This window comes from Pristiophorus japonicus, chromosome 8 (assembly GCF_044704955.1).
Source record: "Pristiophorus japonicus isolate sPriJap1 chromosome 8, sPriJap1.hap1, whole genome shotgun sequence".
NCBI classification, from domain to species: Eukaryota; Metazoa; Chordata; class Chondrichthyes; family Pristiophoridae; genus Pristiophorus; species Pristiophorus japonicus.
The window spans coordinates 64,907,630-64,922,038 of record NC_091984.1 but is presented as its reverse complement, the minus strand read 5'-3'; positions in this window follow the sequence as shown (position 1 = coordinate 64,922,038).

Below are 14,409 nucleotides of genomic sequence, written 5' to 3'. Positions count from 1 at the left end.
AAGGAGATACAGGAACAGAGAGACCTGGGGTATATGTGCACAAATCGTTGAAGTGGCAGGGCAGGTTGAGAAAGTGGTTTAAAAAGCATATGGGATTCTGGGCTTCATAAATAGAGGCAGAGTGCAAAAGCAAGGAAGTTATGATGAACCTTTGACAAAACACTGGTTCGGCCTCAACTGGACTATTGTCAAATTCTGGGCACCGCACTTTAGGAAGGATGTGAAGGCCTTCGAGAGGATGCAGAAAAGATTTACAAGAATGGTTCCAGGGATGAGGGACTTCAGTTACCTGGATAGACTGGTAAAGCTGGGGTTGTTCTCAGAACAGCAAAGGTTGAGAAGAGATTTGATAGAGGTGTTCAAAATCATGAGGGGTCTAGACAGAGTAGATGGAGAGAAACTGTTCCCATTAGCAGAAGAGTCGAGAACCAGAGGACACAGATTTAAGGTGATTGGCAGAAGAACCAAAGGCGACATGAGGAAAAACCTTTGTACGTAGCGAGTGGTTAGGATCTGGAATTCACTGCCTGAAAGGATGGTGGCGGCAGATTGAATTGTGGCTTTCAAAACTGAATTGGATAAGTACCTGAAGGAAAAACATTTGCAGGGCTACACGGAAAGGGTGGGAGAGTGAGACTAGCTGAAGTGCTGTTGCAGAGAGCCGGCATAGGCTCAACGGACCGAATGACCTGTGCTGTGCTGTAGAGGGACCTGGGGGTCCTTGTGCAGGAAACACAAAAGGTAGCATGCAGGTACAGCCAGTAATCAGGAAGGCAAATGGAATGTTGGTCTTTATTGCAAAGGGGATGGAGTATAAAAGTAGGGAAGTCTTGCTGCAACTGTACAGGGTATTGGTGAGGCACCTAGAGTACTGCATACAGTTTTGGTCTTATTTAAGGAGGGGGATATACTTGCATTAGAGACAGTTCAGAGAAGGTTCGCTAGGTTGATTTCTGAGATGAAGGGGTTGTCTTATGAAGAAAGGTTGAGCAGGTTGGACATATACTCATTGGCGTTTAGAATGAGAGGTGATCTTATTGAAAATATAAGACACTGAGGGGGCTCGACAAGGTAGATGCAGAGAGGATGTTTCCCCTTGTGAGGGAATATAAAACTCGGGGGCATAGTTTCAGAATAAGGGGTCGCTAATGTAGAACTGAGATGAGGAATTTCTTCTCCGAGGATCGTAAATCTGTGGGATTCTCTGCCCCTGAGAGCTGTGGAGGTTGGGTCATTGAATATATTTAAGGTGGCGATGGGCAGATATTTGAGCGATAAGGAAGTGAAGGGTTATGGGAAGCGGACAGGAAAGTGGAGCTGAGCCCAAGATCAGATCGGCCATGATCTTATTAAGGGGCCAAATGGCCTACTCCTGCTCCCATTTCTTATGTTCTTATGTAACCATTCTATGTCCACTAGCTTTTAGTTACGTTTACATGTACCTCCAAATCACTTCACTCTTCCACAACTCCTAGTGTCTCATCCTTTTTATTAACAACATTCTGATTTGTTTTTCTCAGATTAAAAGTGAATAACCTCACACTTTTCCATATTGAACTCCATCTGCCAGTTTTGCCCATTCACTTAGTCTGTCTTTGACTTTTTGTAACTTCTGCCTCCATCCACACATCTTAGTGTGCCTCCTAACTTAGTGGCATCTGGTCGCTTGGATAAACAACTCTCTATTCCTTCATCAAGGTAACTTCAATGGTATGAGATGTGAATTGGCTAGAATAGACAGGTAAATGATACTTAAAGGGTTGACGGTGGATAGGCAATGGCAAATATTTAAAGATCACATGGATGAACTTCAACAATTGTACATCCCTGTCTGGAGTAAAAATAAAATGGGGAAGGTGGCTCAACCGTGGCTAACGAGGGAAATTAAGGATAGTGTTAAAACCAAGGAAGAGGCATATAAATTGGCCAGAAAAAGCAGCAAACCTGAGGACTAGGAGAAATTTAGAATTCAGCAGAGGATGTCAAAGGGTTTAATTAGGAGGAGAGAAATAGAGTATGAGAGGAAGCTTGCCGGGAACATAAAGACTGTCTGCAAAAGCTTCGATAGATATATGAAGAGAAAAAGATTAGTGAAGACAAACGTAGGTCCCTTGCAGTCAGATTCAGGTGAATTTATAATGGGGAACAAAGAAATGGCAGACCAGTTGAACAAATACTTTGGTTCTGTCTTCACGAAGGAAGACACAAATAACCTTCCAGAAATACTAGGGGACCGAGGGTCTAGTGAGAAGAAGGAACTGAAGGAAATCCTTTATTAGGCGGAAAATTGTGTTAGGGAAATTGATGGGATTGAAGGCCGATAAATCCCCGGGGCCTGACAGTCTGCATCCCAGAGTACTTAAGGAAGTGGCCCTAGAAATAGTGGATGCATTGGTGATCATTTTCCAACAGTCTATCGACTCTGGATCAGTTCCTATGGACTGGAGGGTAGCTAATGTAACATCACTTTTTAAAAAAGGAGGGAGAGAGAAAATGGGTAATTATAGATCGGTTAGCCTGACATCAGTAGTGGCGAAAATGTTGGAATCAATTATTAAAGATGAAATAGCAGCGCATTTAGAAAGTAGTGACGGGATCGGTCCAAGTCAGCATGGATTTATGAAAGGGAAATCATGCTTGACAAATCTTCTGGAATTTTTTGAGGATGTAACTAGTAGAGTGGACAAGGGAGAACCAGTGAATGTGGTGTATTTGGACAAGGTCCCACACAAGATATTGGTGTGCAAAATCAAAGCACATGGTATTAGGGGTAATGTACTGATGTGGATAGAGAACTGGTTGGCAGAGAGGAAGCGAGAGTCGAGATAAATGGGTCCTTTTCAGAATGGCAGACAGTGACTAGTGGGGTGCCGCAGGGTTCAGTGCTGGGACCCCAGCTATTTACAATATACACTAATGATTTAGTTGAAGGAATTGAGTATAATATCTCCAAGTTTACAGATGATCCTAAGCTGGGTGGTGGCGTGAGCTGTGAGAAGTACGTTAAGTGGCTGCAGGGTGACTTGGACAGTTTAGGTGAGTGAGCAAATGCATGGCAGATGCAGTATAATGTGGATAAATGTGAGGTTATCCGCTTTGGGGGCAGAATATTATCTGAATGGCGGCAGATTAGGGAAAGGGGAGGTGCAACGAGACCTGGGTGTCATGGTACATCAGTCATTGAAAGTTGGCATGCAGTTACAGCAGGTGGTGAAGAAGGCAAATAGTGTGTTGGCCTTCATAGCTAGGGGATTTGTGTATAAGAGCAGGGAGGTCTTACTGTAGTTGTACAGGGCCTTGGTGAGGCCTCACCTGGAATATTGTGTTCAGTTTTGGTCTCCTAATCTGAGGAAGGACGTTCTTGCTATTGAAGTGCAGCGAAGGTTCACCAGACTGATTCCCAGGATGGCAGGAGTGACATATGAGGAAAGATTGGATTAACTGGGCCTGAATTCACTGGAGTTTAGAAGGATTAGAGGGGATCGCATAGAAACATATAAAATTCTGACTGCAGGTTAGAATGCAGGAAGAATGTTTCCGATGTTGGGGAAATCCAGAACCAAGGGACACAGTCTAAGGATAAGGGGTAAGCCATTTAGGACTGAGATGAGGAGAAACTTCTTCACTCAGAATTGTTAACCTATGGAATTCCCTACCGCAGAGAGTTGTTGATGCCAGTTTATTGGATATATTCAAGAGGGAGTTAGATATGGCCCTTACGGCTAAAGAGATCGAGGGGTATGGTGAGAAAGCAGGAAAGGGGAACTAAAATGAATGATCAGCCATTATATTGAATAGTGGTGCAGGCTCAAAGGGCGAATGGCCTACTCCTACACCTATTTTCTATGTCTATGTTTCTAAGTCATTCATATATGATGAAAAGCTGAGGTTTCAGTTCAGATCCTTGGGGAATACCACTTGTCATATCATGCCAAATAAAGAATGTTCTTTTCATCCCTGCTCTTTCTCATACCTCCCAACCATGTCACAAGGGAGGGAGATTGCACCTGAGGAGAGGGAACCATTTACAATGTTAGCTAGCATGGGGGTCAGGAAAGGAAGTTATGTGGTCAGCAGTTTAGTGGGAATGGAGGCCTGAAAGTGCTTGATGTGATTCAGTCAAATCTGGTGATAGATTGCTAAACCATTTGTGGTGCAGATGCACTCAAGTCTGCTTCACTTGGACATGGGAGCAAAGATGGGGGCCATACCAGAGCAAATGACCAGGTTGGAATGCAAGGGTTTTACTGGAAACAAGGGCATCCAAGATGGAGGTTGAGCAAGTATCATGGTGAATGGAGGGCCAAAGGCTACGCAGTTTTCAGTTTGAAAGTGCAGGTGTAAATGACTTGGGGGAGAGAATGTTTTCCCCCAATAGGTGGGTGCAGAAGGAAGTGGGATTTAAAGGTGGTAGAGTTACATAGAACTTACAGCACAGAAACAAGCCTTTTGGCCCAGCTGTTCTATACTGGTGGTATTGTAGTGCAGTGTATTATACTGTTATCAAATAATCTTGGAAGTGTCAAATTTATTGCTGTAAAGGATTTTGCTAGAGTAAATAAGGATTAACTTTCTCCATTGCCAGAAGGATCAGTAACCAGAGGACATGAATTTAAGCTAATTTACAAAAGAACCAGATGAGAAGTTTTTTACACAATGAGTTATAATGATCCGGAATGCAGTGCCTGAAAGGGTGGAGGAAACAGATTCAATAGTAACTTTCAAAAGAGAACTGGATATATACTTGAAAAGGAAAAATTCACAGGGCTATGAGGAAGAGAAGGGGAGTGGGACTAATTGGATAGCTCTTTCAAAGAGCCAGCCCAGGCACAGTGGGCCATAGAAACATAGAAAATAGGTGCAGGAGTAGGCCACTCAGCCCTTCGGGCCTGCACCACCATTCAATAAGATCATGGCTGATCATTCCCTCAGTATCCCTTTCCTGCTTTCTCTCCATACCCCTTGATCCCTTTAGTCCTAAGGGCAATATCTAACTCCCTCTTGAATATATCCAATGAACTGGCATCAACAACTCTCTGCGACAGGGAATTCCACAGGTTAACAACTCTCTGAGTGAAGAAGTTTCTCCTCATCTCAGTCCTAAATGGCCTACCTCTTATCCTAAGACTGTGTCCCCTGGTTCTGGACTTCCCCAACATCAGGAACATGCTACCTGCATCGTCCCGTCAGAATCTTATATGTTTCTATGAGATCCCCGCTCATCCTTCTAAACTCCAATGTATAAAGGTCCAGTTGATCCAGTCTCTCCTCATATGTCAGTCCTGCCATCCTGGGGGCCGAATGGCTTTCTTCTGTGCTGTACAATTCTCAGAGGGCAAGGTTAGTTGAGATGGAGATTGACTCCTCATTCTTAGTGGTTTCACTCAATGCAGGTGCTCAGGAAGGAAAGCAGGGAGAGCATGTCGAAGAGAAATTCATTGAGGCTTGAGAGGGTAATAAAATTATTATTTTAAAGGAAAGGCAAGAGGGTTTGGAACAAGGTGAGGTGTCAAAAGAGAAGGTACCAGAGAAGTAGATAGGAACAGGAGTAGGCCATTCAATGAGATCATGGCTGATCTATATCTTAACTCCATCGACCTACCTTGGCTCCATATCCTTTAATAATCTTGGCTAGCAGAAATCTCTCCACCTCAGATTTTAAATTAACTGAGTGAGTATCTACTGTTTTTTGAGGGAGAATTTTCCACCTTTTCATGAAATATTTCCTTACTTCTCTCCTGAATGGCCGGGCTCTGATTTTAAGGTTATGTCCCCTGTACTAGACTACCCTACCCCACCAGTGGAGTAAGTTTCTCGTAGGAACATGAGTCGGCCATTGAGCCTCTTCCGGCTTTCAGTGAGATCATGGCTGATCTTTGACCTAACGCCTTTGGCCCAATTCCCTTAATGCCGTTAGTTAACAAAAATCTATCAATCTCCAATTTAAAATGAACAATTGATCTAGCATCAATTGCTGTTTAAGGAAGAGTTCAAAACTTCTACCACCCTTTGTATATAGAAATATTTCCTAACTTCACTCGTGAAAGAGCTGGCTCTAATTTTTAGATTCTGCCCCCAACCAGTGGAAATAGTTTATCTCTCTTTCTCTATCCTACCAATTCCTTTCAAAATCCTAAAAACCTCAATCAAATCACCTCTTAATCTTCTATATGCCAAGAAATAAAAGCCTTGTTTATGTCATTTCTCCTCAGAATCTGACCCTTGGAGCCCTGGTAACGTTTTAGTGAATCTATGCTGCACTCCTTCCAAGACCAATATAGACTTGTGGTCTAACCAGGGCTTTTGTGTAGCTGTGTAACAAAACTTCCTTCCCTTTATATTCTAGCCCTCTAGTTATAAAGGCTAACATTCCATTAGCCATTTTGATTTTTGTTTGTCTGCTACATTTTAGTGATCGGTGCATGTGGAAACCTAAATCTCTTTGGACCTGTTCCTAGTTTCTCCTATTTAAATAATATTCTGATCTATTTTTTGGGGTTCAAAATGGATGACTTCTGACTTGTCTGCATTGAAATCCATCTGCCACAGTTTCACCCACTCACTCAATTTATCAATGTCTTTCTAATTTTATGCTCCCATTTACATTACTTGCTATACCATCAATCATTGCATTTGTGGAAAACTTGGATATATGGCTCTCAAAGTAACTAATCAATATAGTTGAATAGTTAAGAACATAAGAAATAGTTAAAAGAATTCACGCACGGGCATCTTCCACCGTTTAAAATGAGTTAATCGGTCACCTGAATATTCATTTTTAGTGTGGAAGCAAGTCATCCTCTACCCCGAGGGACTGACTATGATAAGAAATAGGAGCAGGAGTAGGTCATACTGCTCCTCGAGCCTGCTCCGCCATTTAATATGGTCATGGCTGATCTGATCATGGACTCTGGTCCATTTCCCTGCCCGCTTCCCAAAACGCTTTATTCCCTTATCTGTTCAGAAACTGTCTATATCTGTCTTAAATTTAGTCAATAACCCAGCTTCCACAGCTCTCTGAGGCAGCATATTCCACAGATTTACAACCCTCAGAGAAGAAATTCTTCCTCTTCTCAGTTTTAAATGGGTGGCCCCTTATTCTAAGATTATGCACCCTAGCTCTGGTCTCCCGTATCAGTGGAAACATCCTCTCTGCATCCACCATGTCAAGCCCCCTCATAATCTTATACGTTTCGATAAGATCACCTCTCATTCTTCTGAATTTCAATGAGTAGAGGCCCAACCTACTCAACCTTTCCTCATAAGTCAACCTCCTCATTTCCAGAATCAACTTAGTGAACTTTCTCTTAACTGCCTCCAAAGCAAGTATATCCTTTCGTAAATATGGAAACCAAAACTGTACGCAGTATTCCAGGTGTGGCCGCACTAATACTGTGTATAACTGTAGCAAGACTTCCTTGCTTTTATACTCCATCCCCTTTGCAATAAAGGCCAAGATTCCATTGGCCTTTCTGATCACTTGCTGTACCTGCATACTATTCTTTCGTGTTTCATGCACCGGGACTCCCCAGGTCCCACTGTACTGCAGCACTTTGCAATTTTTCTCCATTTAAATAATAACTTGCTCTTCGATTTTTTTTTTCTCCATCTGCCAAATTTTTGCCCACTCACTTAGCCTGTTTATGTCCTTTTGCAAGTTTTTTGTGTCCTCCTCATACATTGCTTTTCCTCCCATCTTTGTATCATCAGCAAACTTGGCTACGTTACATTCGGCCCCTTCATCCAAGTCATTAATATAGATTGTAAATAGTTGGGGTCCAAGCACTGATCCCTGCGGCACCCCAGTAGTTATTGATAGCCAATCTGAGAATGAACCATTTATCCCGACTGTTTTCTGTAGTTAGCCAATCCTCTATCCATGCTAATGTATTACCCCCAACCCCGTGAACTTTTATCTTGTGCAGTAACCTTTTATGTGGCACCTTGTCAAATACACCACATCCACTGGTTCCCCCTTATCCACCCTGCTCGTTACATCCTCAAAGAACTCCAGCAAATTTGTCAAACATGATTTTCCTTTCATAAATCCATGCTGACTCTGCCTGACTGAATTATGCTTTTCCAAATGTCCTGCCACTGCTTCTTTAATAATGGACTCCAACATTTTCCCAACCACAGATGTTAGGCAAACTGGTCCATAGTTTCCTGCTTTTTTTTCTGCCTCCTTTTTTAAATAGGGACATTACATTTGCAGTTTTCCAATCTGCTGGGACCTCCCCAGAATCCAGGGAATTTTAATAAATTACAACCAATGCATCCACTATCCCTGCTGCGACTTCTCTTAAGACCCTAGGATGCAAGCCATCAGGTCCAAGGGATTTATCTGCCTTTAGTCCCATTATCTTACTGAGTACCACCTCCTTAGTGATTGTGTTAATTTCCTACCGCCGCCCCCCCCCCCCCCTCCCCCCCCCCCCCTCACCTCATAGCCCCTTGGCTATCCACTGTTGGGATATTTTCAGTGTCCCGAAAGACTGATACAAAATATTTGTTCAGAGTTTCTGTCATCTCCATGTTCCCCATCACTAATTCCCCGGTCCCGTCCTCTAAGGGACCAACATTTACTTTAACCACTCTTTTCCTTTTTATATACCTATAGAAATTTTTACTATCTGTTTTTATATTTTGTGCTAGTTTACTTTCATAGTCTATCTTCCCTTTCTTCATCATTTTTTTTAGTCGTTCTTTCTTTGCTGGCTTTTAAAAGCTTCCCAATCTTTTGTTCTCCCCTAGTTTTGGCCACTTTTTGCCCTTGTTTTTAATTAGATACCATCCTTTATTTCTTTAGTTAGCCATGGATGCCATCTTTTCTTTTACACCCTTTCCTCCTCACTGGAATATATTTTTCTTGAGAGTTATGAAATATCTCTTTAAATGTACGCCACTGTTCATCAACAGTCCTATATTTTAATTTATTTTCCCAGTCCACTTTAGCCAACTGTGTTTTGTAGTCTCCTTTATTTAAGCTTAGTAAGCTGGTTTGAGATCCAACTTTCTTGCCCTCCATCTGAATTAGAAATTCAGTCATGCTATGGTCACTCATTCCAAGGAGATCCTTTACTAGGAGTTTGTTTATTAATCCTGTCTCATTACACAGGACCAGATCTAAGATAGCCTGCCCCCTGGTTGGTTGTGTTACATACTGCTCAGGGAACCAGTCCCTTATGAACTCTTCCTCAAGGCGATCCTGACCAATTTGATTTGTCCAATCAATATGGAGGTTAAAATCACTCATTATTGCCATTCCTGTTGTACAATATTTATTGGTTTATACTCTGACCAACAGAGTTGCTACTGTTAAGGGGCTTATAGACTACGCCCACCAGTGACTTTTTTCCCCTTTATTATTCCTTATCTCCACCCAAACTGTTAAGGCTCCAGCACCGATCCTTGTGGGACACCACCAGTCACTTCATTCTAATTTGAGTGCATACCCATTATTCCTACTCTCTGTCTTCTACCGCATAACCTCATGACCTATCTCCTAATCCGATCAATCATTTGCCTTCAATTCCATGAGCTTTAATTTTAGTTAACAGTCTCTTATGTGGAACCTTATCGAATGCCTTCTGGAAGTCAGATAAATTACATCCATAGACATTCCTCTCAAACACCCCGTCTTCAAAAATTCAGTTGCGTTTGTTTGACATTATCTACCTTTTTACAAATTCAAGTTGGCCTCTTGCCTTCACCCACTCACTGAACGAGGACACACATTAGGGGCTTGACAGATGTTGTGCATGTACTATTACTCACAATAGTGCATGGCATTCTGATGAAGGTCTACCATTCCATAAAGAGCAAAGTTGCTCACATGTGGGAACTGTGGATGACTACAGAAGTGCCCGTGATCAGTTTAGCTGGAATACTTTGGTTACATATCGGTCATGGAAGTGGCAGTTTATTCATCCATGCTGTTTATTGTTTTGATCATGAATGAGAGATACAGAGGGGCTTGTAGACAAGCAGCTCTGGAAAGAACAGTTCCATACTGCTCACTTGCAAGGGATCTGCCTGGGGGGGATGGAGCTCGGTCATCATTATATCCTGCATAACATAGTCTGTAGCCTGCCTCAGCCCATTTGCTGCTGAAATCCTCATCCCTGTTTTTGTTACTTCCAAACTCGACTGTTCCAAATTCTCTCTGGGCCAGCCTTCTATCTTCCACCCTCTATAAACTTCAGCTCATCCAAAACTCTGCTGCCCATATTCTATCCCATACCAAGTCCCGTTCACCCTGCACTCACTGACCTACATTAGCTCCTGGTCCACTAACACTTCAAATTTAAAAATATCATCCTCGTCTTCATGTTCCTTCATGGCTTTGCTCCTCCTAAACCCTCTGAGAATTCTGCTTTCCTCCAACTCTGGCATCTTGTACATCCCCCTCCCCCACTTTCTTACCCCACCATTGGCAGCTGTGCCTTCAGCTGTCTAGGCCCCAAGCTCTGGAATTCCCTTCCTATATCTCCAACACTCTCACTTCCTTTAAGACTCTCTCTTTTAAAACCTCTTTGACCAAGCTTTTAGTCACCCTTCCTAATATCCTTATTTGGCTTAATCTCAATGTTTGACTGATTATGTTCCTGTGAAGCTCCTTGGAATATTTTCCTACATTAAAAGTGCTCTATAAATTTAAGTTGTTGTAACTTTACATGTAAGTTATATTATTTCTGCATGACTTGAAGATGATAATCAGGAATAACATAGCTATACATCTAGCATTCTAAAACTTTTAATCATTATGAAAAAACAGTAGTTTTACTTTCTTCAGTTCTGAATCCAGCAGAACATAGAATCAAACATCAAAATTCATCTTATTTAAACATTTTAAACAAATTACAGTAACAATGCAATGCTCCCCTTGAGATGAAGAACTCTCACATTTCAGACTAGCATCTTGCTTAAATGCAAACGTTTCAAGTGTTCTCGAGTAAGTCAGGGCAAAAGATTAAAAATAAATATAATGAAGAGGTGAGAAGTGAGCTAGCTAGGAGAGCTGAGGAAAATCTGGCAGTTTGAAGATCAAGCTGGTCGATGCAGTCCTTCAATTAATTTGTTCCCATTTTCCCACGACAGCAGTTCATAGACATTGTTACATTTTGATCATACTTTCTAAATATTGAAAGCAAGAATTCATAGGATTACATAGGATATACGGCCATTCGGCCCAACCAGTCCATGTCGGCGTTTATGCTCCACTCAAGCCTCCTCCCATCTTTCCTCATCTAACTTGGTCAGCATAACCCTCGATTCCCTTCTCCCTCATATGTTTATCTAGTCTCCCCTTAAATGCATCTATACTATTTGCTCACTCTCTGGGTAAAGAAGCTTCTTCTGAATTCCCTAATTGATTTTTTTGGTGACTGTCTTATATTAATGGCCTCTAGTTATGCACTTCCCCATAAGTTGAAACACTCTCTCTGTATTCACTCTTTCATAATTTTAAAGACCTCAATTAGGTCACCTCTGAAGCCGCCTTTTGTTCACGTGAAAAGAGACCCAGTCTGTTCATCCTTTCCTGATAGGTATACGCTTGCTTTTCTGGTATCATCCTTGTAAATCTTCTGCACCCTCTCCAGTGCCTCAATATCCTTTTTATAATATGGCGACCAGAAATGTACGCAGTACTCCAAGTGTGGTCTAACCAAGGTTCAATACAGGTTTAGCTACTTTTCAAATCTATCCCTCTAGAAATAAACCCTAATGCTTGGTTTGCTTTTTTTACGGACTTGCTAACGTATGTCGCTGCTTTTGGTGATTCCTTTAACAAAGAAGCTAAATATACTGTCTTGTTTTGCCTCAGGCTATGAACAGTGTAATGTAACAGTTGGCAGGACTCTTCAATTAAATGTGAAAAGCCAATTAGTACTTGGGATTTTCAAATTTATGTTGTTTAGTGTTATGTGTTTTTAGGGCTAATACTAGACCGAATGGATGATGCAAAACAAATAAAATTTTAATGGGGATTGGATGGTTTGCCAACACCACTCCACAATTGTCCTGGAGTCTCCAGGAATTAAAGATGAATCTCCAGGACACTGCTGCGAGCAACCCAGGAGAAAAATCATTAGGCCTTCAAACAAAAGAGTTTTTTTTCCCCACTCTCTTTAAATACTTTCATTTATTAGTTATAAAAATATTGCCGATGGATGGGGCATTTGGAGAGGGAGAGGGGGTGGTGTCATGTGATGTAACCTCCAGGAATACCAGAATTCACGACCCCTAGGGATGGCTGGAACACACCACTCCCTATGAGTTGGCAATCTCATTCAGAGAGGGCACAAGGCTGAGTATGAGAATTGAAGAATATCAAGCTGGTATGGTAGAAGACTACTCTTCTGCAACTGGGACTGTCTTTACTTTCAATCTGACTACATCATACCTGACCTGTGAGTGTTTGTTGCTGAAACTGGAAGGCACAATGGAGAAATGGTCTCTCTATCAGCACTGACATCCCTAACTTTGATGAATACTAAAACTCTATACTTTAATTGTATTCACAACCTCTCCCATAGGTATGTTCCTATCGAAACCAGAATAAGCCCTAGCTTAATAAACCTTTGTTACTCAGATATGCTTAAACGAGCTGGGTCTATTTACTTTGGAGCAGCATAGGCTTAGAAGAGATCTGATAGAGGTGTATAAAATAATGAAAGGGCTGGATTGTATGCCTATTGATAGATTATTTCAGTTTGATAGATTGGGGAAAAACCGAGGACTTGCGTTTAAATTACACAAAAGTAAGAATAGACTGGATATTGAGCAGTTCTTCTTTTACCAGAGACTATTGAACCTCTGGAATGCATTGCAGGCTGGTGCAGTGTGTGCTGACTCTCTGCAAGCCTTCAAGAGTGCCAGACCAGCTCTTGGCTTGGGCAGAGATCACATTGTATAACAGTTAAGTAGATTTACAAATAATGTAGGCATGATCAATGTGATCTCCTGGATTGGTTCTGACCTGAGGAGGTAGGAAAGGGATTTTCCAATTTTCCCCCCCTTATTGCCCCTGGGTTTTTCTTTTTGCCTCCCCCGCCCCCCCCAGATTATTACATATCGTAGTGGTTGGAAAAGGTCTTATAATGATGCTCCAGCATCATAAGTGTGGGGCAGCTTGATGGACCAGCTGGTCTTTTCCTGTCTGTCATTTTCATATGAAAGATTTTCCCAACTACCTCATGGGAAGTAAGAGAGACACTACCAATGTAAGTGCACAGTGGCAAAGTGAGAAAACATGACTATTTATCCATCAGATGATGGAGTAAAGCTAGCAGAAACTTTACTTGGTCAAAAACATGCAAATATTTCAAACGGGGAATAAAGAGAGAGAAGTAATGTATACTGCATTGCCCACCTGTCATTCTGAGAATGCTGATGTGCAACCACAGGTTAGCATATTTGAGCACTTTATCTATTTTGTTAACCTCCCATATTTTGAGGGAAAAATAATTGAGTATAATTTTGTTCCTCGTTGCCTCACCCCTGCCATTCATTGACTCTGCTGCCACGTGGACAGGGGAAGTTATTTAATGCAGAAGCTTTTTTGAATACAGTTCCCACCACTTATAGTGGGCACATTGGTGCTAATGGGATTTGTCTGTTATACACGTTTGATGGTTTATATAAATCTATGTTGCTTGCGAGGGGAACTGAAGATGCAGCTTTAATTGCAAACTGTAATAGATAAACTCGACATCGAATTATGTAAGTCGGGAAGTACCAAAAGCTCACTTGGCTTTCGGGTATCACAGTAGCATGTGCAATCTTCGATTAGCAACCAATTAAAAAAAATATAACTGAAAGCTGCCCCTGTTCATGCATTTGTCAATCACTGTGTTCACAATGTCTTCAAATCCCTTTAGTATTGGTCGGCACAATTTAGAAGGGATTAAGTATAATAGATAATTGCACCTTAACTAGATGCAAACTACTCACTGAACACTTGTTTCTACCTGAAATAGGCTTAACTTGTAGCAGTGTCTTTGTAATTGGCAATAATTGTAATGAAAAATGGTTTGTGCTATTTGTCCAATTTTAAATGTGAGAGGTTTATGTGGTGGGGACCGTCTCAGTTTTGAAATAAACAAATATTGAAATTTATTAAATAGTTTTGCACACCCATGAATTTTGAGCAGTAATGCATTTGGGGAATGTTAAAACTATTTTCATCTTGTACAATTATGGTTGCAGATGGAATTACATATTTACAGCAAAGGCAAGTAAACTTTTGAAGAATAATTGTGCTGTAGATCACTAATACAATAACTGTTTTCCTGAGCTAGAGTAATCCAAGTGGTGTATATAAACCCTGTGAGCTTGGTTGCTGTGGTTCTGTACCACGGTAACTCTACAGATTACCAGTAGATGTGGATGTGGGTATACCATTCT